The following is a 22,393-nucleotide window of genomic DNA, read 5'->3' as shown; positions in this document are numbered from 1 at the left end:
CCATGTGTGTAACTGAGACCTCTCACTCTAAGGATTAGTGGGCATGTGATTTACTAATATGGACATTATACTACATCTGCATGTGTTTGTGTGGTAAGTCCTGACATCACAAGACACACCATATGCCATATGTGGCAGTGTGTTTGCGACGGCATCAACATACTATTGTACACACTGCATGATTGTGCATTAGTACACAGCAGGTGATGCACTTCGGAAATGCACTGCAGATGTAACCAACTATCTTCTCTGAACATGTTTCACATGAGCAATGTCCCTGCACAATGGTGGCATCATTCATATGACAGTAAACTTCCAGACATGTGGGTGTAAGGGGCCTGTCTGAAGGCAATGACGCAGTGACAATATGGGTCCATGGACAGTTGCCTTGGGTCAGGGGCTCTCACCATGCACCATACCAAATGTAGTAATGCTAGGTGAATTTAGGCCAACTTGTGGTCCTGTAACACTGATTCAGGCCACATCTGAGGATCAGCAGATTTACTGGGCGAGTACTACATGCATCATTTCCATTGGCAAAGAAACTCTGCTACAGTCTGAGCCATGGACCATACAGGCACAAACCATTGTCAGTGTTTGCCCGCTGCACGCTGAGCATACTGTTCCACATGACCATCATATGTCCACATTTTCCATGCCTAGCAGTACATCTAGTGCCCATCCTATATATGACATATACTTAGCGTTGAAGGGGTCTCTGAAATGATGGTGTCTCCCTGACAACAAGGTGGTGAGGCCTCATGTGTGCTGAGGGATTTTTGGGACTGTACATATATCTCACATCATCCTCACATGCTATCCACAGGAAACATGCTCAAGTTAGGGTGTAAGGCCTATAAATTTGTTAGCACATCTGCCATGAAATAATTTGCAAATTAATCATTGGCAGTAATACATTTATACACGTGATAGATATGTGCATGCAACCTGTGTAGGGTTTCCGACTGTATGACATTCACCATGATGATGTGAAGTTCCCAAAGTACAGTGCCACATGAACCATAACATAACTGTCCTATGTTGGGGCCACACTACCTGACTTACAAAACTCTGATGTCAGTCTGAGACTCTGATCCACATTGTGGCCTATGCGATTGGATAGAATAAATGTTGCAGAATACATACTTTATTAGCTGTGCTCACCTGTTCCTCTGGTGAGCTATAGAGCTGGTGATAGAGGGGAAGGACTTTGTTTACCAGGGTCTCCAGCTCCTCTAGGATCTGGGCCCTGATCTCTGTACAGCATGCCATGACAGCTCTCAGATGTGGTAAACAGCAGCTGACGATGAGCAGGTGTTGTAAGCAACAGTGGCTGGCGGCAAGTAATTTGATTTCCAAACTGCAATGTATAAGTACGTCACATAGGCACTCTTCTGTGTAACCCGCCACAGCCATTGGACTGCGAAGGTCGCATTTTCAACTTTAGCCCATGGTTGTGACCGCCGTGGTTGAATCCACCTTCTGCGCGATTCAAATCAGCCAGCGTTAGGCAAATGAGCATGTACCATAAGCAAGGTCAGACATCCACATAGGAGGTCTTCTGTATAGATGGCCACATCCCTTGACCTGCGACGGTCACATTTTCCAACTTTAGCCTATAGCTGTGACCTCCATGGATGAAGACGCCTAGTGTGCAGTTTGAAGCCACTGGTGGTTGGCGATCCTTCATGTCCCATTGGTGAGGTCAGTCACCCACCACTTCAGTGTTGAAAACCACATTGTAAAGCAATCTTCTAAGTGCGTCTCTGCCACTACATATACGTTGGAACATGTCATCTGATGTATGACTACACTCCTCTGCCTATACTATTCCTCACACGTCAATGTTGTACATGACTGTGCATGAACACACGTTTATTGTGATGCAGTGTACACCTGCGGTAACGGTAGTACTGGGTTCAATACAGACTCCAGTACATGACAATGTCCACCATACAAATGAAGCCTGTAGGATGTGCACAGTGCTGTTGCAGACACATGTGGAGTCCAGTTTGAGGATGATAAGTGGAACTTCTATTGATGACAATGGATCAGATTCATCTGGGTGACTCCCATATATATCAGGTGAGTCAATGTCATTCTTTAGGCTGTCTTCCTCCAGGAATGGGCTCTCTCACAACAGTGGCCATTAAGGGATATGCATCTCCAGAAAATCTTCAGGCATCTCTTCCACTTCCCTCATGCACGATGTTGCTATGTATGCTTTTGCCTTTCATACTTTTGTTCACATGACTTTTGGCTGTTTCTTGGTATATGTTAGTGTGGACACTGTGACCAATATACATATGTGTGAGTAGACTCCACACATAAGTACCCCTGCAGAGGGAGGAGACGACAGCCTTCAGTATTCAACCCATTTCCAGAACAACAAACTATGGAAGAAAGAGACATCATCAGGAAGTTTGTTCTCAGTAGGCAGACAATACGAGATGTATGTGACCAGTTGGACCCTCATTTACTCCCTCGAAGGACCTATCCCACATCTCTGACATAAATGGTAAAACTCAGGGCAGCACTGCATTTCCTGGCCACAGGTTCATTTCAGTACACTGTGGCTATAGCTGGTGGAATGTCACAACCTATGTTCAGTGGGGTGCTATGTGATGTGCTTTCATCACTGATGAGACACATGGACAGCTACATTCAGTTCCTCAGACATGAAGTTTTGGCCAATGTGAAGAGTGACTTTTATAGATTAGGTTGAATCCCACATGTTGGAGCTGTTGATGACATACATATTGCCTTAATACTACCGCAAGTCAGAGGACAGGTCTATAGGAACAGGAAGCACTTCCATTCTATCAAAGTGCAAGTGGTATGTTTAGCAGATTTATACATCTCACACATCTGTGCCAGATTCCCAGGATCGGCCTATGACCATACCGCAGTTGATGTCACAACTACTACCGAAAAGAGACTTGGCTTGTTGGTGAATATGATGTGTCCCAAACTTTGTATGTGTGAGTCAGTCCGCATCATCTGGAAATGTGTGACTCATTATTGCACATATGGTAGTAAGCCAGCTTGCACAGCGATAGAATGGAAGTTGCAGATACTCTATTGGACTTGTTCCCTGTCGTATGGTGGTCCTATAGTAATAGGTGTGTCATCATGTTCTCCAACACAATGTTGTTGCTGGGCCAAATCGTGCTGGTCTCTCTTTACAATGGATAAGTCATCAATGTGTATGGACTGAATGTAGCTTTTGATGTGTGTCATCATTGTATGCCACAGAGGCTGTGGCACACCACTTCCAAATGTTTGTGACATTCCACCAGACGCAGCAACACTGAACTGGAATCAACCTGTGCTCATAAACGTTTGTACTGCCATGTTCTGGTTCCTAGTTTTCAGTGAAGTGAGATTCATTTTGTGAGGTTGTTGATATGGCTCCAGCTGATTCCATGAACCATTTGTCATTTGCCTACTCTATTTGGCATTGTCAGATGTATCACCCCACCATGTTATTGAGATCTGCACGTGACATTTGTGTGGTAACTGACACCGATTATTTCAGTGATGTCTTATTTAACAGTTTTTTTTACATTATGCCAGCCTAAGGATGGAACTATGGAATAAAGATGTCATGAGACTGTACACTTGTATGGGGTGACATGGTTGTGATACTCAGTTGCACATTGTTGACATTCCACATGTCCAAGCTTACACAGGTAGCTTGTACTTACATTTACATCTGCTAATACACAAGGGGATAACTTCATCATTTCCTAGATGTGTATGATAATGCACAAGCTAATGATTTTGTGACAAGTGAATTTATTGCAGTGCGCAAAGTGAAAATTTGAAACTAAATATATAGTGAAATAGTGACAACAAAGGAGTGTAGTTGTTAGTTTTGGTGGATGAAACCATTGTTGTAGGAGCCACATTGTCTGAAGTCCAAAGTCCGGCATAGCCCTCCCATCAGCAGTAGAAACATGTACAGGAATAGTAAACAAAGTGAACGTCTTGCACACAAAGGAGGACATCATTTGTGACGTCTCTTCCTTGCGGTGGTGGGTGCCCGTCTCATCCGAACCTCCAAGATTTTTACTTGGACTTCTCGGCCCACGGGGAGGATCCAATGCTGCAGGATCAGAGGTGTCTGAGGAGTCCTCCACTGATAGGGCCCCCCTCCTTTTACTGCTGCAGATGTGGAAGGGACAGATGTAGATGGACCACATGATGGGGTAGGTGGTGGGGGAAAAGCCCTTCAGAGTGTGGTGTTAGTGTCTCTCAGCACCCCATGTGAGCTGGTCCATGTTGTTGTTGTGGGTGACCAGTCTCTGGTCTATAGACCGCTGCAGCTGTTTCATCTCCCAGAGTTCTTTAGGAACATGGCCCATCACTCCCAGTGAGTCTTCATAGGGCCCCATGAGACAGGCAATGTTGGCCTGGGCATCAGTGGCCCCAGTGGCCTCGTTTGCAGGCCCACAGTTACCTTCCCTCCACCCCTGCCTCCCCTGTGACCTTGGCCCAGCCTGCACCCTCCCACTGGCTCCTCCATCCTCAGTGAGTGTATTGACAATGCTGACCTCCAGAAGTGGGACTGGGGTGCAGGAGATGTTTCTACGGATGCTAGGTACACTGGTTGTTGGGGCAGAGGTCAGCTGAAATATTGAAGCTGGGGTGGGAGGTGTGGTCATGGGCACAGTGAGACTCACTGTTTCTGTTTACCCAGGCTGTCCAGATGGGCCAAGTAGGTCCTCCATGTCCATAGATCCAAGAGATTCTGCATAACTGGAGGCTTGATCCGCAGAGGAGGTGGAGTCTGGACGGTGTCCTGAGCATGGCCAGATGTAGTGCCAGATCGACCTGTTCAGACATAGAGTAGAATGTTATTGTTGTAAGTGTAGTATGTACGCCCACATCATTTGGAACACAGTGAGTTCAGGCCTGGGAGGGACAAAAGGGTTGGGTATTGAGATAGTGAACTAATCCTGTTGTGTTTGACTCTATTGCAAGACTTTGGAAGTATTCCATTACATGAGGTTTTATTGGCCTGATCATTTGCTGTACTGATATGCTTCATGTTAACCTGAGGGATAGACATGGCATCTCCAAATAACTTGAAGACAACACACTGTAGAAGTTCCATGTGCATTAGTATATTCCAAGTCCTAGGTGTGTACAATACAGGCATACACACTACTTGGTAGTGGATTTAGCACTGGTAATCATGTGTGTTATTGGCCTGACCATTTGCTGTACTGATATGCTTCATGTTGACATGAGGGATGGACATGGCATCTCCCAATAACTTGAAGCCAACACAGTGTAGAAGTTACATGTGCATTAGAAATTCCTAGTCCTAGGTGTGTAGAATACAAGCATACACACTACTTGGTATTAGATTTAGCACCGGTAATCATGTGTGCTGTGCAGTGTCAATGGGTCCACAGCAATTTCGTATCAGCTGGGATACCTTCACGCATGGCTGATATTTCAGTTACACACTTGATATGGTGTCACTCATGTCCCCTTTCTTTTCATTCATTGAGACCAGGGGAAGTTCATGCTGAGTAAACAGATGTGCCTGACCAGAGCATTGTGTGAAAGGTGCTCAGCCCATTTCACTTGGGGATCAGTGGTGACATGACTGACAAGTGAGTAAGGAAAAACAGTACTGGTGTCTCCTGTTCAGAGTTAGAGGTAGCGGGCCTGATGGTAGTTGTCATCATTTCAATCTCTGCTACCCCACACTCGACCATTGGCTAATTGGTTGTGAGGTGAACCTAAGTTGTCACATGGCTGGCAAGTGAGCATGAACAAACGTCACTAGTACATCTTGTTAAGTGTTCAAGCAACAGGGTCTCATGGTGGTTGTAGTCATTTAAATCTCTCCAATCGCACACTCGACCAATGGCTACATGGCTGTGAGGTGAACCTCAGCAGTCACATGGCTGACAAGTGAGTATGGACAAATAGAACTAGTACATCTTGTTAAGTGTTCAAGCAACAGGGCCTCATGGTAGTTGTAGTCATTTCAATTTCGACTTGCCAACCCTAACAATACTGGTTGCAAAAAGCAGTTGTGGTGGGCCATACTATTATACATTTGGACATTTAATTGGTCCTGGGATGATAATTTGATTGAAATGCACTTACAGACAGCATTCCTAGGTGTGAGCTTATCTGCAGGGCTACTGATTGTAACTGCCCATCACAGATATATGATATTTTGGCTGCTGCATATAAGGAAAAGTAGATGAGATGGATGATAGCAAGAACTGAGAAATTTGCAAACAGTACATTGATATATTGTAACAGTTGGTGTGGTGTTATTTACCAGTCTCCAATCCCCCAGGTATTCATGTCAAGCCAGTTAAGTCATAAAAAGGGATACTGTTCCTACAAGAGAAGAAGTCTAGGTTCTGGAAAGGTCATCCAGGGGAATCCTTAGGATTGTTTGATGTTGTCCTCACTCACCCCCATTAGAGATGTCGTGCTTCATCATTGGGTGGGTGCTCCTCGTCAGGCCAGCACTGCAATGCCCTACGTGCCCCTGCAGTATCACTTTAGCTGGATATTTTTTTTTTACCACTGTCTGTTGAGTGCAAGAGTGTCAGGGGGATGGCAGTGGTGTGTGAAAAGGGAGTGAATTAAAACTGACTAGAGGATGTAAAATGATCCTTTAATATACAGCACCCCAGACAGATTAAAAGCCAGAAATGGTTAGTGCTACATAGGGTATATGATGTGCTCAAGTAGCTCAGTATATATAAGTGAAATAAAAATGGGTCAACATGTTTCGTGCCTCTGTAGTCTATGAACAATCTGTGTTGTTTCTTCAGAACCAATAGGGTCGTGAGCCTACCCCACGCTCACCCGGGCAAGCAGAGAAGGGTAGGTCTGCTAGATGAGATGCATACCCTAAAACCCAGCAGCTGTGGACCACCTTCGCTTTGACCGTTGAGGGATTACCCGATTGATCTAAAGGGTTGGACGATAATTTTATTTGGAGAAGAAGGCGACTCCCATCTAGAGAGGGCCTTTTCATATTGATTTGAGATTTGTATAATCAGAGTTCTTTTAGGCCATACTTTTTGACCTTTTAATTTCTTCTCTCTCATGATTATCTCCTGTCTCAGAAGTTCTGTTTTCCTTCCGATAGCATCCTAATTGTGCCCTTTTGCAATTGAAAACTTCTTTAGAGAAGTTTAAGATATTGCCTGTGAGAGAGCAGGGTTTTCTATTTCTCAAAATTTGAGAATAATCATTAAATAACCGCCGCCACTGGTGCGCGAAACTCACAGAGTTTCACTTTGTGGAATTCTTCGGAGTTACATTTAAACTTTAATTTTCTGTACCAGGAGCTTGTTTCACTCTGTAAAATCATTGTAAAATGCACTACATGGTGCACCAGAGGGCTCTGCTTCTTACTGCCACTTGAGTTAATTTTCTTCTTAAGCGGCAACCTTCTCAACGTGAACGGTAGTGAACTGCAGCGACCACCTGCATTGAGAAATCTCATCAGGAGGTGTTCTAGCATGCGAAAATCGTACTAGGGGATGCAAATTCTCAATCACCAACTTAACATTGGCAAGTTGCATGCAAGGAAAAACTCCACCATTCGGCAGATGGCAAAGTTTTGCCAAAACTCAACATGTAGAGTGCAAAACTCATCAAACTCCATCGGTGAACGGAACTTCTCGCCCACCCCTAGTCATATGGACCTTTTTTTGTCGACAAGGAGAAATAAGGAGTGATCATCTACATAAATACATAGCAACAATTATTAGATCTTTAGTACAGTCAATAAAGAGAACTAGTGTAAGTTAAAGGGTTTTATTTTAAAATCTTTTAGCTGTCTATAGTTTATTTATTTAGTATTGATATTGTGATTTCAGCACGCAAAGTTAATATAATCCATCAATCGATATTTGATTATAAAAAAGATGGAATATTTTTTAAAATATCATTTACCATTGCAACTAATACAGCAATCATGTTCCATAGAGGACTATTCCCTCTTCTAAATCAAATTAAAATAACGTGATAAAAAGGTGTCAGTTCAGATAACCATTAAGGATACTGATGACAGAGGCAAGGCACAAGCATAATCCTTTGTATAATAAACTGGAAAGTATTCTCAGCTCAAAAGTATCAGCAGACAATTAATACAATCTAAGTAAAGGCAGCTTCTCATGAAGAAAGGCATCATAATCTCAAAGTCGAGTCTCAAGTTGGGGAAGGAATTCTTACTCCACTCTAGGAACCCGCACTAATATAAACACAGAACATTCTATGTTGCAACATTATTTTCTTTTTGTATCCTGAGTCCTCCAATAGAAATTCATCACACTCCCGGGAATAAGCAAACGTAGCATTTTCACATATTGGCATATACCTTTAGACATTAAACTTTGAAAAGTTACATCGTTGGTTTTCTGTGGTCCTGACTGTTCTTCTCATGACTCATTCTTCCTGTTGCCTCCTCTCCTCCCTGTGAAAACTCACTATCATTATTTTTCAGTTAACATGGCATCGGCAGTTATGATAATTTAAACTAGCACTTTTATTTATTTTGCAGGCCCATAGCATTTAAGCATAATATTTGCACATTATTTATATAAGCATGTTGTTAGCGAATAAAATTCACTTCAGCACCTGCCTGTGGTACCTTTCCCTTCATTGCTTGTTGTGGCAGGTCGGCAGTAGTGCAACTTTAAATGACACTGATGTGAAGTGATGCTTTTTATTCTAACTTCCTGTCTTTATGCGCCATTCACGGTAAAACTCTAATGTGAATTGAGCAATTCTTGATAAACATTTAAGACAAATACACAGTCAACAGAACACAAGTAGCTGTTGTTTGCAGTGTTTTTGTTAAATGTCTCCTCACGCCAGAAATTGAAGCCAGGGCACATTTCTTGCTAAAATATAGTGCAAAATGTTGAATGTGTATTTTGAGTAATGACGCGTAAGGTTACATACTTTTGCTGTAATATTGCGTGATTACACAGAAGCAAATTACGTAAAATTCGCACATCCTTACTGACAGTCTCAAGTAAATGTGCAGATTTATTTTCTAGACTCTTCTTACATATCCTACTAGGGCTAATATGGAGACTGGATTCAGACCCCCGTCCTCTCCTCCCACTTTCAGAGCTCATGTTTCTTCCTCTCAGAAGTTGCCCTTTCTGGCCCACTCTTACGAGCAACAGTTAAGTCTTCTTTGTTTCTTTATTTTCTGAAATTGAATTTCCAAAGGGGTCACTCAATAGCCTTACCACAGTATCTTGTTATAAATAAGTAAATTGTCTGAATTGTATTGCATTGTATTGTAATTGCATCTATATAGCTCCTACTACTCCTGACGAGGCGTCTAAGTGCTTTTTTACGAGTAGCATGCTATTCCGTAACCCATAAATGATTTGTGGTAAATTAGTATAGTGAAATATGAAAGTAATTTGAGCGGTGATTATGTTAGTCTGTTATTTGGATTAAGCAGGATAGTGGCGGGATAGAAGTTTGCATTTATATAGCGCTTGCTGTCCCTGATGAGGTGTTGAAGCGTTTTTGGGTGAGTAGCACACTAGCCCGGAACCCAAACAGGATTAGTAGGGAATTAGTATAGGGAAATATGAAATAAATTTGGGTGGTGGATATGTTAGTCTGTTATTTAGATTGAAAAGGAATAGTGAAAGGATAGAAGAGGGAAGGGTCTAGAATTTATTGGGTAGTTCTAACAGTAGTAGAGGGTTTGGGTTGAGTAGAGGGGAGGTGGAGGGGGAAGAGTCAGAGGGAAGTGTTTAGAAAGGCTTGTTTGGGATGTCTGAATAGTAAAAGAGGTATGAGAGGATATAAGGAGGGGTAGAGGAGAGAAGAGTCTAGAATGGGTCATTTTGGGATCATAGTAGTGGTATGGGGTTTGGTAATATGAGACAGTGACGGTAGTTGATATATTGATAGAGGCTTAGGGTATAGAACTATATTTCTAAATACATTTATACCATACTACTGCCTTGACAAATTAAAGGTCAAAAGTAAAAATAATTTTAATTTTCATATATCTTGCTCGCATAGTTTCTCCTTCTGAACATGAATCATGTGTAGGGTGTACCACAGCTGGGAACTCAAGTGATAAGTCGCTACTTTGCTGCTCTCATTTCAGCCATTATTTCCATCTTGGACATCGTAATGTGGCGATTACGTTCTCATTTTGTACAGTATCACAAACCCACAAGGCTGCTTAGTCATTATTAAAATGATGGTTGTTAATCTAGAATTATGTATTGTTCTTTTATGGCCCTAATGTAAATATACTGATATCATTACTCCAGATTTAAGAAATACTTCTTCTGGATACCAATAGCTTTATTGTAGCAATATATTGTCATTGTATTCATTACGCACAGTTGGAGATTGCTAATAGCAAGTGGCATGCACATATGTCACAAGTGAGAAATGCATTTTAGTTAATGAACCATGCATTACATATTAGTTATCCTTGGGGAAGCTAATATCCAAAAGATAATGCATATTCCTTTTATTCTAGAGTCCACCAACAATACTCAATGACTGATTAATTTCTAATTGGTCATACTTTATTAGAAGTCTCAGAGGTCAAATGTCATCCAATTTGAGTTTTTGATCACACCTCAGTAACTCTAGACAATAACAGAAAGGAAGGATAGATCGCAAAGGACATTTTGTTGACCTGTGTTAAAAGATAAAAAATATATCAAACAAGTCAGGTCATTTATAAAGACTATTTTAGATATGAATATGCAGACTGCTCAGTGATCAGTCATCAGTAATGCAATTTGAGATGTCATCAGTGATGTTACTGACCATGTCATCAGTGATGTTATATGTGCGGTTATTAGCAGTGCATTGCAGAGGCATAAGTTATAGTTAGCTCATGTAACTATAACTGCTGAATTTCACTGGTTTTGCAGTAGTGAAATCTGAGCCTAACTACAACATCACTGTAACCTTAGTTTTTTTCAGTGAATTTCCAAGGTTTTTTTAAATACTATTTCCTAACTATAACATCTCTGTAACCTTTGGTTTTTCAGTGAATTTCTATGGGTTTTTAAAATTGTGTTTCCCAACTGTAACCTCAGTCAGTCAAATACTCTTTATTCGAATTGTTAGACTCATAAAAGACATTAAAAAACAACAGTACAAATTTACAATCACAAAATACACATATAAACACTCAATTACAATTTTACATAAAAACGGGACAAACCCTAAAAAGTTCTGGCCGAGTTATTTGATTATTTAAAAACTATTTAAAACCTCACATGTTTCATTAATACCATTGAGGGGAGTTTGCTTTTTAATCCTGAGTGCTGCCACTAAAAAGCTAGCCACGCAAAAAATAATACGAGTAGACCCCAGGTGCTGGAGGTAGACCAGAGCGGGCCTAACCTGTATGAAGCCAGCCTCTTTCAATAATGGAACCAGGTAACTTTTCCTTATATCCCTGAAAATCTCACAAAACATAATAAAATGTAAAGTGTCTTGTTGCGAGAATTTATCGCAGCTACAGGGGGGGCCTAATTCAGGTTTTATCCAGGAGGGGTGACTACCTAGGATCTGGTGAATCAAATTAAACCTAAATTTGGTCAACAGAAACCTGTGTAGAGGTTTAGTGACAATTTTAAGGTAGGGCTCCAAAGAGGGGGAAGAGGTTAACATAAAATGTGCCCTAACCGCAGGTTTCTCCAGTTCCTTTACCTCCCGCTCCAATCTGGCCCTCTCCATGAATTTAATTTTAATCCAATTCAAGTCCTCCTTCTTGATAGAAGCTGGCAATTTAAAAAGGTCTATACGGCCTAGTTGATAAAAAGTTGTTTCCAGGTAGGACATCCATGGAATTTTGTGGGCTCGGTCCAAACCCCTGACATCAGACAAAATGGCATGGTTTAGTGTTAACTCTGGGTTGAGCCAGGTTTTTAACCAGAGAATCAAGGAGGCCAGTTTCAACCTATCCGTAAGATAATCCAAGCCCACCTCCGAGTGTAAGGCGAAGGTTGGGGAAGATTTAGGGAGAGAGAGAAGTTGTCTAATAAAACCATTCTCCACTCTTTGGATCCTATCCACATGTACATAGCCCCACAAGGGTGCACCGTAAGAGGCGATCGATAGGCACTTAGTGTTATAGATTTTCAGAAGGGCCTCCATGGGCCGAGACCCTAATCTCCTTGAGAAGCCCATGAGGGCTGAAGAAGAGCGAGCCATGGACATGCTCTTCACCTTGATCTGGGGGCCCCAAGATCCCTTATCGTCAAAAGGGACGCCCAGATAAGGGAAGACCGTGACTCTAGAAACTAGCTCCCCTTCGCAAAACAAGGTCTTAAATTTTTTTCTGCCTCTGCAGTTGCCTACCACCATCGTATGTGATTTTTTGGCATTAATTTTTAAGTCTAGCTGGCCCATGAACGCCCCGAATTGATCCAAAAGTCTTTGGAGCCCAACTCCCGTTCGTGCTAATAAAACTGCGTCGTCCGCGTATAGGAGTGCTGGTACCAGTATATCTCCCACACGCGGAACGTCCGTCCCCACATTTGCTAGACTATTTCCAAGTCCATTAATATAAATGGTGAAAAGGAGGGGGGCCAAGATACAACCTTGGCGGACCCCCCTCTCGGACTTGAAACGGTTTGTGCACCTGCCCTCCCTGGTAACCCTAACCACTGCAAACAACTCCTGGTGAAGAGAAGCCATAAAATGAACAAGAGCTGGGTCAACACCAAACTCCAGTAAAATACCCCAGAGCATGGACCTGTTGACCATGTCAAAAGCCGAGGAGAGGTCCATAAAGGCCAAAAATAAGGACCCCTCCTTGGCCACCGTGTACTTTGAAATCAACAGATGGAGGTTAAGGCATTGGTCAACAGTGCCTCTTTTTTCTCTGAAGCCGTACTGGATATTTGCAAGACCCCCCCTATGTTCGATATTTTCCCTCAGTCTTTTCAGTAAGACTCTACCCAGGATCTTAATCGCGGAGTCAAGCAAAGAGATGGGTCTGTAACACCCCGGGTCATCTCTCTGCCCCTTCTTGAAGATCGGCACTATAATTGAAGTGACCCAGGTAGAGGGAAGGGTGTTGCCATTTGCAGCGCAAAAAATGTTTGTTAGGATCCTAGCCCAAAATTTCAGGAAGTGGGAGTACAGGTCTGCGGGCACTCCATCGGGACCCGGAGCTTTATTTCTCGAGGACTCTAGAATTGCATTCTCCACCTCAGTACAGGAGAAAACAAGGGGGGCACGCGCAACAGCCACTATGGGATTTTGAGTCGAATCAGAGACTGTATTTCCATAAACTCCCTGAAGGTGGAGCAACCAATCTGAGTCACAGATTACATTATCCATGACCGTATTCTCAGATTCAGAGAAAAAAGGGTGGTTAATAATGGTCCAAAAGTGACTGCTGTCACGCAAAACATCCACATTAAGGAGACTCTCCCATGCCTCTTGTTTGATAGCATTCTTCCTACTGGCAGTTGTTACCTTGTACTCCTTCCTGAGATTGGCAATAAGGACCCTGTCTCTTGGGGTAGTTAAAAGTGCCTTCTTTAAGGCCCTATGAGCTTTAGAACAGTTTGAATCAAACCATTTACAATGATTGGTACCATGCCTATGTGATGTGGTTGACAAATCATGGGATATTTGGGCACATATGCTTTCGGAGGCCCCCATCTTATCTACATTAGCAGCTGCTGGGTCCTGACAGATGGCTACATTAGCCTCAATTTTAGGAAAAAGATTGTCAAAAAAAATTTCCGGGACAACCTTTGCCCACTTGAGTCTTCTACCTTGGTCCTTAGGTAACAGGGCATTTTCCCCTCCCAATGGTATCGCACCATTGGCCTTAAGATCACTCCAGATTAGCTCGAGTAGCACCGGGTTGTGATCACTATAGGGGGAACTAATTACTCTGTAGGTCACAGCCCTATGTAAGATACCCGGGGTCAAAAATATGTAATCAATTATTGAGCCGTGGTCATGCCCCTTATATGTACATGTGCGCTCTCCCCCCTCTGTGTTCACAAATTCCATCATATTAAAATTGGCCAGCAAAACTTCAAGAGCCTCCCCTGCTTTAGTGTGTTAGAAGTGGGGAGCCAGGGAACCTGATGGACCCTCAAATTCCTCAAATAAACAAGAATCACCACAAGGATGTATATTAAAATCGCCCATTAAAATTAGATCGAACTGAGTATCATTATTTAGACTGAAACTATCCAAAAAAAATTCCAAAAGGGTAAGGGTCAGTACCACGTTCCCTATCCCAAGCGTTATAAAAATTAATCAGTAACAACTTGTGGGATGTAGAAACTGCCCATTCCACAATTAAAAGGTTTGGAGAACCCGACTTAATCATTTTAAAATCACCTTTCAGTGAAAGTGAAAAAAGGGAAATAAGGCCTCCTTTAGCTCTCCCCATGCTGCTAGTGATTGCTGGCACAACAAAGCTGATATAACCATCCATCCAGAACGTGGGGGAGGAATCCCACGACTCCTGCAGGGCTATAATGTCATGTTTAGTGACAAAGTCTACCCACGATGGATCTGATCTTTTTGCTCTAATGCCGGCTATATTCCAGGAAACAAATTTACAGGGGGGTAATGTATCAGTCTTAGGGGTGCCCTTTAATTCTGGTACTAATGCTAAAGGTAACCGTCAATCAAGTTCCTCGATATCTGAGAGGGGGGAGAAACGGTTAGTCGTCACCAGCCTCCGATCCGCAAGCCCCGTTTGTACGGGCCTCAATGGGGGACTAGTAATAAGCGCATATTGGCCCCCTTGAGCAAAGTGTGAGAGACTACTTTTGATCAAACCACTCGCTCCTGGCAATAAGTTATGGGCCCTACCCACCTTGTCTGTTAGATGCAAAGCCTGCTGAGATAGAAAAGGGGGATGTGATATAACAGGGGGAGGGTAAAAAAATCCCAGCGGAACTGGCCTCATGCAGCCTTGGTCCAAAATTGGGGAACCATCCCAAAACAATCTGTCAGCCAAATCAACGGCGTTAAAATTAACAATGACGCAATCCCCCTGTATATGTTTGGTGGATTTACCGATCCACCCCACCCGTCTTGCCATAATTAATCTGTCTGAAATATTCAACCCACCACTGGAACGCTCCAAACACCATCGTTTTGCCTTATGTATTAAATCTGTCTTGTGTTCTGCTTCTCCCGGGCTAAGTGGGGGAACTCCTATGAAGACGCCCACAAGGGGCGCAGCTTCCAGTGGCAGGTTTATGGACAATTGGGAGCCTAAGGGTGAAAAGCTAGCCGAGGGGGGCTTGGGTTTTAATAATTTATTTGGGTGACCTGGAATAGAGTAAATGGGATCCATATGGGTAACTAATGAACAAAGATCCCTTGACACTAAAGACTTTGAAGTTACATCCCTGTTGGTTAACATAGCGCTAACCTGACTTGCTGGTGCCATAACTTTATTTTCCAGAACCTCCCTGGAGACTATGTAAGGGTCCTTAGTCAGCGCAAGTTTGTTAGCCACAGATTCTATAAGTGTACACTTCTTCAATAGACTCGCTAGGCAAGTATTCAATGTGTCCACAATGTCCTTAGCAACATCCATTAGTAAGGGTTCTATACGGTCAATAAAAAGTTTTTCTAAATAGTCCTCCACATTGTTATCCTGGGGATGAAAAGCAGTGATTTGCGCGCCCATGACCTTCTTCTTCTTACTTTTGGTGGTCGCCCTTGGCTTACTAATAGGCACCTGCACCTGCTGTAACGTGGGATTCACCTCAGTGGGTACAACAGGTGGGACAGTAACCTCTGCCGTACTGGTCTTATGGGGGACAACCACTATCTCAGGGACCAGCGGCACGTGAAGAGTTTTAGGAGGGTCAGTGGTAATCAGTGAGGAGTCTATAGAAGGGGTTACAATACCCTGTTCATGTTCCGCGTTGGCAATTTCTTGAGACAAAGCTCCCACAGCCGAAGACAAATACGATAATATGGAGTCAGATTTACTTGGGACTTTAGATTTTTTCCCTCCATCCATATTTGACACACTTTTACGCTTACCCATTGTAAGATGTTATGGACTGGGCCCAGCCCTGCCTCCTCCTGCCCCGGACGGCCACAGACGGCCCGCCCTCTGCCCGGGCTCAGCCCGGCGCTGTCCGCGCGCGTCCCGCGACGCGGGGGAAGCCTCGCGGCTTTTCAGCGCCTCCGGGCGCGCTGTGGGCGGAAGTGCCCCACACAGGATTCTGGGTAGTGTAGTTCCGGCGGCGGTAGACCCCACGATGCATGGCCACACCGTGCGCTGCAAGCCAGGACCCCCAGGACACCTCACAAGCCTCTCGCCTTCAAAGGTAAGTTTTCAAAAGAGCCCCCGCTCCACAGGGGAAGCCTCGCGGCTTTTCAGCGCCTCCGGGCGCGCTGTGGGCGGAAGTGCCCCACACAGGATTCTGGGTAGTGTAGTTCCGGCGGCGGTAGACCCCACGATGCACGGCCACACCGTGCACTGCAAGCCAGGACCCCCAGGACACCTCACAAGCCTCTCGCCTTCAAAGGTAAGTTTTCAAAAGAGCCCCCGCTCCACAGGGGAAGCCTCGCGGCTTTTCAGCGCCTCCGGGCGCGCTGTGGGCGGAAGTGCCCCACACAGGATTCTGGGTAGTGTAGTTCCGGCGGCGGTAGACCCCACGATGCACGGCCACACCGTGCGCTGCAAGCCAGGACCCCCAGGACACCTCACAAGCCTCTCGCCTTCAAAGGTAAGTTTTCAAAAGAGCCCCCGCTCCACAGGGGAAGCCTCGCGGCTTTTCAGCGCCTCCGGGCGCGCTGTGGGCGGAAGTGCCCCACACAGGATTCTGGGTAGTGTAGTTCCGGCGGCGGTAGACCCCACGATGCATGGCCACACCGTGCGCTGCAAGCCAGGACCCCCAGGACACCTCACAAGCCTCTCGCCTTCAAAGGTAAGTTTTCAAAAGAGCCCCCGCTCCAGAGGGGAAGCCTCGCGGCTTTTCAGCGCCTCCGGGCGCGCTGTGGGCAGAAGTGCCCCACACAGGATTCTGGGTAGTGTAGTTCCGGCGGCGGTAGACCCCACGATGCACGGCCACACCGTGCACTGCAAGCCAGGACCCCCAGGACACCTCACAAGCCTCTCGCCTTCAAAGGTAACCTTTGACAGTGTATGTGAGTGGCTGTATAATTAGGAGAGTGGATGTGTGATTGTCTGTGCGGGTCTGTGAGTCGCTGTAGGGGTGGTTTTGTGGGTCTGAGTGGCTGCTTGGGTCTGTGAATGGGTTTGTAAGTGACTATATGCATCTTTGAGTGGGTGGTTGAGTGGCGTTATGGGTTGGTGACAGGGTGTTTATGTGCTGCATGGATATGTGAGTGGGTGTATGAATTGTTTTGTGTGTGAGTTGATGTGTCAGTGGGTGTATGGGTGTCTGAGATACATACTACTAAGGTAGATGGGGCACCCTCAAATGGGATATGCCTCCAGGTGATTTTGGACATTTGCAGATTTCTACTCATTGAAAGGGAGAAGAAGGGACTCTGTTCTCACCAGGAGAGGTCAAGAAAAAACCCATTTGCCACAGTCGTTACAGATTGCACTCTGATAGATGAATCATGCATTTGCCTTTACCAAGCATATCATATTATTTTTCAATGTGGAATTGCCAAGACACACACTTGTTTGACTTTGCAAAGCCCAGGAAGTTAGGATCATTTGTCCTTTACAGAAGTGGTGCTTCAACTGGGGCACCTGTCATGTTTATATTTGTAAGTGCTTTCCGTTGAGGTTAAATTTCTGTGAAATGAGCATCAGATCCAGAAATCACCTGCATTGTTTATCCAACATGAGTCCACAGTTTTGCATTAAAGGATTAGTTTATACTAGTTAATTAGTGAGTGCTGCCTCGTTTGGTAAATGCCAGGTGTGGATTCTACTGTATAGCTGCCTAATGATTCATGAGGAATTGTCTCCAATGACCTCTGCATTTTGACAATTTTATTGTTCCTCGTGTGTCTTTATCCAGAAATCTGTGATAACATTAAGCCTGCCATACAGAAGACAATGAGACTACTAGGAGGTGCATCTACACCAAACAAGGGTACTTTATCCTAACTATATTAAGCAAGTGTTTTTGTTTGTTTGATGGAGATGTCCTCATTTTGTTGAGAATCACTAAATAGATGCCCCCAGAAGGCTTTTCTTTAATTCTTTTATATTTGCAAATTTGCCGCAAACAGTCACAATATGTATATTCCTCTACAGCAGTTATGCACGCAATCGGTGTGATTTTTAGGAAGAGTTAAAAACATATATACACATATTTTAATTAATAATTGTGATCAATAGTTTACTCATATAACATACAAAGTGAGATTTTCCTACAGGATCTTATGGTTGTTTTATTCTATTTCTGGTAATTACAAATATGTCTGCGTTTGTGACGATGTCGTAAATATCACATGACTATGGAAGAAAGGCAAATCATTGGACAAGACACTTTTAATTATTCTATAAAGGAGGTTCCCATCCAGTTTTCTTTTCTGCAGACTTCTAGTGCTGAGACTGGAGGTTCACATTTCACCACCTGCTCTTTCAATTAGAATATTGATTTGGTTTATTTTTGGAAAATTATTTCCAAATATAATGACATCTGGTGGCAGTGAAGATCTGGAGATGCTCCTTGATGAAGAAAGTTCTTTGGGGGGAGAAACCGCCAGCAAAGTAGCAATCAATTTACTTGGGAGTTTTTTACTATCTTTTCCTGGGACAAGGAAGTGATTGCTAAGCATGTAAAGTGCTCAATATGCTAGAAAACACTCTATAGGGGTATAGCCAAGAAGTTTTCGTGCGGCCAACTAGTTTGTTGTATCATCGGAAGATGCACCACTCTAAGTACTTGACCAGAGCACAAAGGCAGCGAAGTGCAGGGGATCCATCTACATCTACTGCAAAACCATTTGCTCCTGGAGACCCTCTACCATCTAATCTCCAGCAACAGTTCCTAAAGAACTCACCAGGGGCTATATTACAGAAGTGCCCCTTGGGTGCAAACGGTGTTTGCACCTGCTTTGCTCACCCCCGGAACTCTTTGGCATTACAGAAGGAGCTACAGATACTTGTGCTTCCCTTTTGTAATACCATAGTGCTGGTGTACATAACGTGCCAGCTCTATCTTCAGGTAGCATTCCCTCAATTAGCATGGGGATGTGCCCCATGCAAATGAGGGAATCCCTTTGCCTCTGCGCCATATTACAGTCGTTGAACAACAATATCTCAACTGGTAATATTTTTGAGACTGGTTGGTAAGCATGCAAGAAACAGTGGCGGCTCGCTGAGGGAGTGCTGCATGCCGGTGGGGTGGGGCGTGGGATGGGCAGCGTGGGGGGATAGTGGACTCGGGCATACGACAGACATGAGAAAGGTAAGAAATAATTTACCTTGCGCTCGCTGCATCAGCCATGCAGCGAGCGCAAAGTAAATAGTTTTATTTATTAATTACTTACCTTACACCTGTCCGTCGTATGTCCGAGTCCACTACCTCCCACCCTGCCCCTCTCCTGCCCCACCCCACCGCCCCGCAGCACTCCCTCAGTGAGCCGCCACTGCCCAGAAAGGAAGGTAGGGAGATTCATAGTTTAGTTAAATGTGCCAAAGGCATCATATATTGAATGAATACAAGAGCGAACAAGAACTTAAAAGGGTATGGACAAATTGGGAACAGGTATTACAGCACCGTAAGCAATAAATACATAAAAAACCTGATGATCTATGTGCACACAAGTGCTCGTGACACTCTAGGTGGATGGTGCAGGTGACAAGTGAAACGGCGATAGGCAGCGCAAGGTGAGAATGTGACAATAGATACAAGGTACTTGTGGTTCACAGTTAAGTATTTACATAAATGTGTACACAGTTAGGCATTTTAGTGAACCAGAGCATAATGCGCCACAAGGTGCCCTAGGCTGTTGAAAACGTTTCGATCCATCTAGATTAGGATCATCATCAGGACCGGGTTACCGAATGAAGGGTGCGGTAGAAGAGAGGAGGCAAGGAGAAATGAGGCCAAGTTGTGAAGTGGTCAGCAAAAGAGAATTAAGGGAGTCGGTAATTGAATACTTGAGCAGGGTTGGGTGAAGTGATGGAGGAAGAGGTGAGTAGCCAGTGGGACAGCGAGGCTTGAGTACAACGGAGATGCCGCCAGAGGTACAAGGTGAGGTGCTGCTGGAAGAAGAAACAGCAGGTTGGACAGGAAGTTAGGGGGGACAGTGGAGTGTGACTGGGTCCAATGTTATGCACTTACCGAAGAATCTGTGCGGTAGGGGGTGAGGAAATTATGTAGGATAAGGGAGTCCAAAGTTTGTCTGGAGCCCCGTGGGGTCTCTATTGGGGGGTATATTTCCACTTGGAAGCGGCCCCTAGAACAGAATGAGCATGGTCAGTGGCAGAAAACAAGCGCGAAAAAGACTGCGCGTCAAGGAGGCTCAAACAATCTCAACCACACCTGAGATTCACGTCCAATTGCATATCCAATGATCTCCCTTTCCTTGACCTCACTCTTCATGGCAAAGATGGAAAAATTGGCACTGCCTTATACAGGAAACCGATGGAATGCACCACCCTCTTGCACTACTCCAGTTACCATCCCCGCAGCCTCCGTGATGGTCTTCTTAATGGGCAATTCCTCCGTACCAGAAGAAATTGCAAGTGACGCAAAGATTACTTTCATGAAGCAGCCATTTTGACCAATACACTTCTACAGAGGGGCTATCCATTACATTTGGTTTCCCAAGCACACAGGAGGACCTGGGATTGCCACAGAGAGCATCTTCTCACCACCAAGAACAGACCCGAAAATACTAGGATCTCCTTTGTTACCACATTCAATCTCTCCAGTAAGCAGGTCAGCAAGATTATCAAGAAAATTGGCCTATCCTCCGTACTCATGAACCATTCCAACAACCACCCTTGTTTTCCTACAAAAGAGGCTACAACCTCTCTAATCATCTGGTACATGCCATCACACAGCCAAACAACCCAGAGTCAGTCACATCATCATGGAGCTTTCCACCAGTTTTGGGGCACTAGAAGTGCCAAAATGGTGTTGTCTGCGGCCTTACAGTGAATACCAAAGAATTTGTAATTTGTGACCAAAAATATGACCTAGAAACTGAAGACTTTTACCAACTGCTGATCCTCCAACGCCATTTATGCCATACATTGTCCATGCAATCTGGTCTACATCGGCAAAACAACAAAATGGTGACAAAGCGCATAATCAAACACAAAAGCCGCATCCAGGGTAAGGCTATGAGTGCCCCCTTGGTGGCCCATTACGTAGACAAACATTACAGTGAATTGGATATGACGTGGCAGGTCATAGACCAACCCACACTGAGAACCAGGGGTGGTAATCGTCAGTTTCTGCTCAACAGAAGCAAATGTAAATGGATCACACGATGCAACTTTGTTAATCAAGGATTGAATACCATTGATGAGTGAAACAATACCATACAATTGTGATATCCTTCTCTTACAACTCTCCATTCTGGGAGACTCTTCCCCAGCTGAACCCTTGCCCTGACACCTTGATCCCAGTTCTTGTCTGACCAACACGAATGCCTTGCCCTACATGAGCTCCGTCTTCCCTTGACAGAACTTCAATAGCCATATGTAATTTTTGTTGAATTTTCCGGAATGTATTGCCTATTACGCTCACTTCTTTGTACAGGCAGCTCTCTGCAATTCGACCACAATGTATCTATCGATATGGTGTTCCATTACCCAGTTGTCCTCAATTGCAACTTGTGTGCATGCCTAGACTGTTTTATGTTAATAGTTTTACTATATATGTATATTGTTGCATCACGCTGTTTCGCCAATTCCTGTGTGTACCTCTATCCGCCTGAAAATGCTTCCTCTAACCTTCTTTCATCACTTTCCCCTCTCTCACCGGTAGCACTTCACCTCGCCCAAAGCCCACCCTTGCATACTGCCGACACACCCCTTTCCTGCCCCGCCCCTCCTCCCCCCCAATGTACATGCGATGACGTCCCTCTCCGGTGCCGTTTATTTCCAGTTGCTATGCCCATGGCTCTCTTGCCGAACTGCACCCAGCTGGTCCCACCCGACGGCTTCCTGTGGATCAGGACTTCTGCCCAGGTTTCTCACCAGGACTCTGCCTGGGCCCAGGTCCCCTCCGCGTATCCACTATCCAGCACTCCGGGAGTTTCTGCCTGCACTGGTTTCCTCGTTGCTGCAACTTTACGTTGCACTCATTCTGTCCACAGGCCCCTTTCCCTAATTCCGGTCCCCTTTCTTTTCAGCCTTCGTCTCTCCCGGACGACACAAGCAATTGAGTAAGCCTGCTAACCCACCTCCTTAACACGCAGTCTTTTTCACGCTTGTTTT

The sequence above is a fragment of the Triturus cristatus genome, chromosome 8 (genome assembly GCF_964204655.1).
Source record: "Triturus cristatus chromosome 8, aTriCri1.1, whole genome shotgun sequence".
NCBI classification, from domain to species: domain Eukaryota; kingdom Metazoa; phylum Chordata; class Amphibia; order Caudata; family Salamandridae; genus Triturus; species Triturus cristatus.
The sequence above is the reverse complement of the archived record's forward strand: the minus strand, read 5'-3'. Positions refer to the sequence as shown.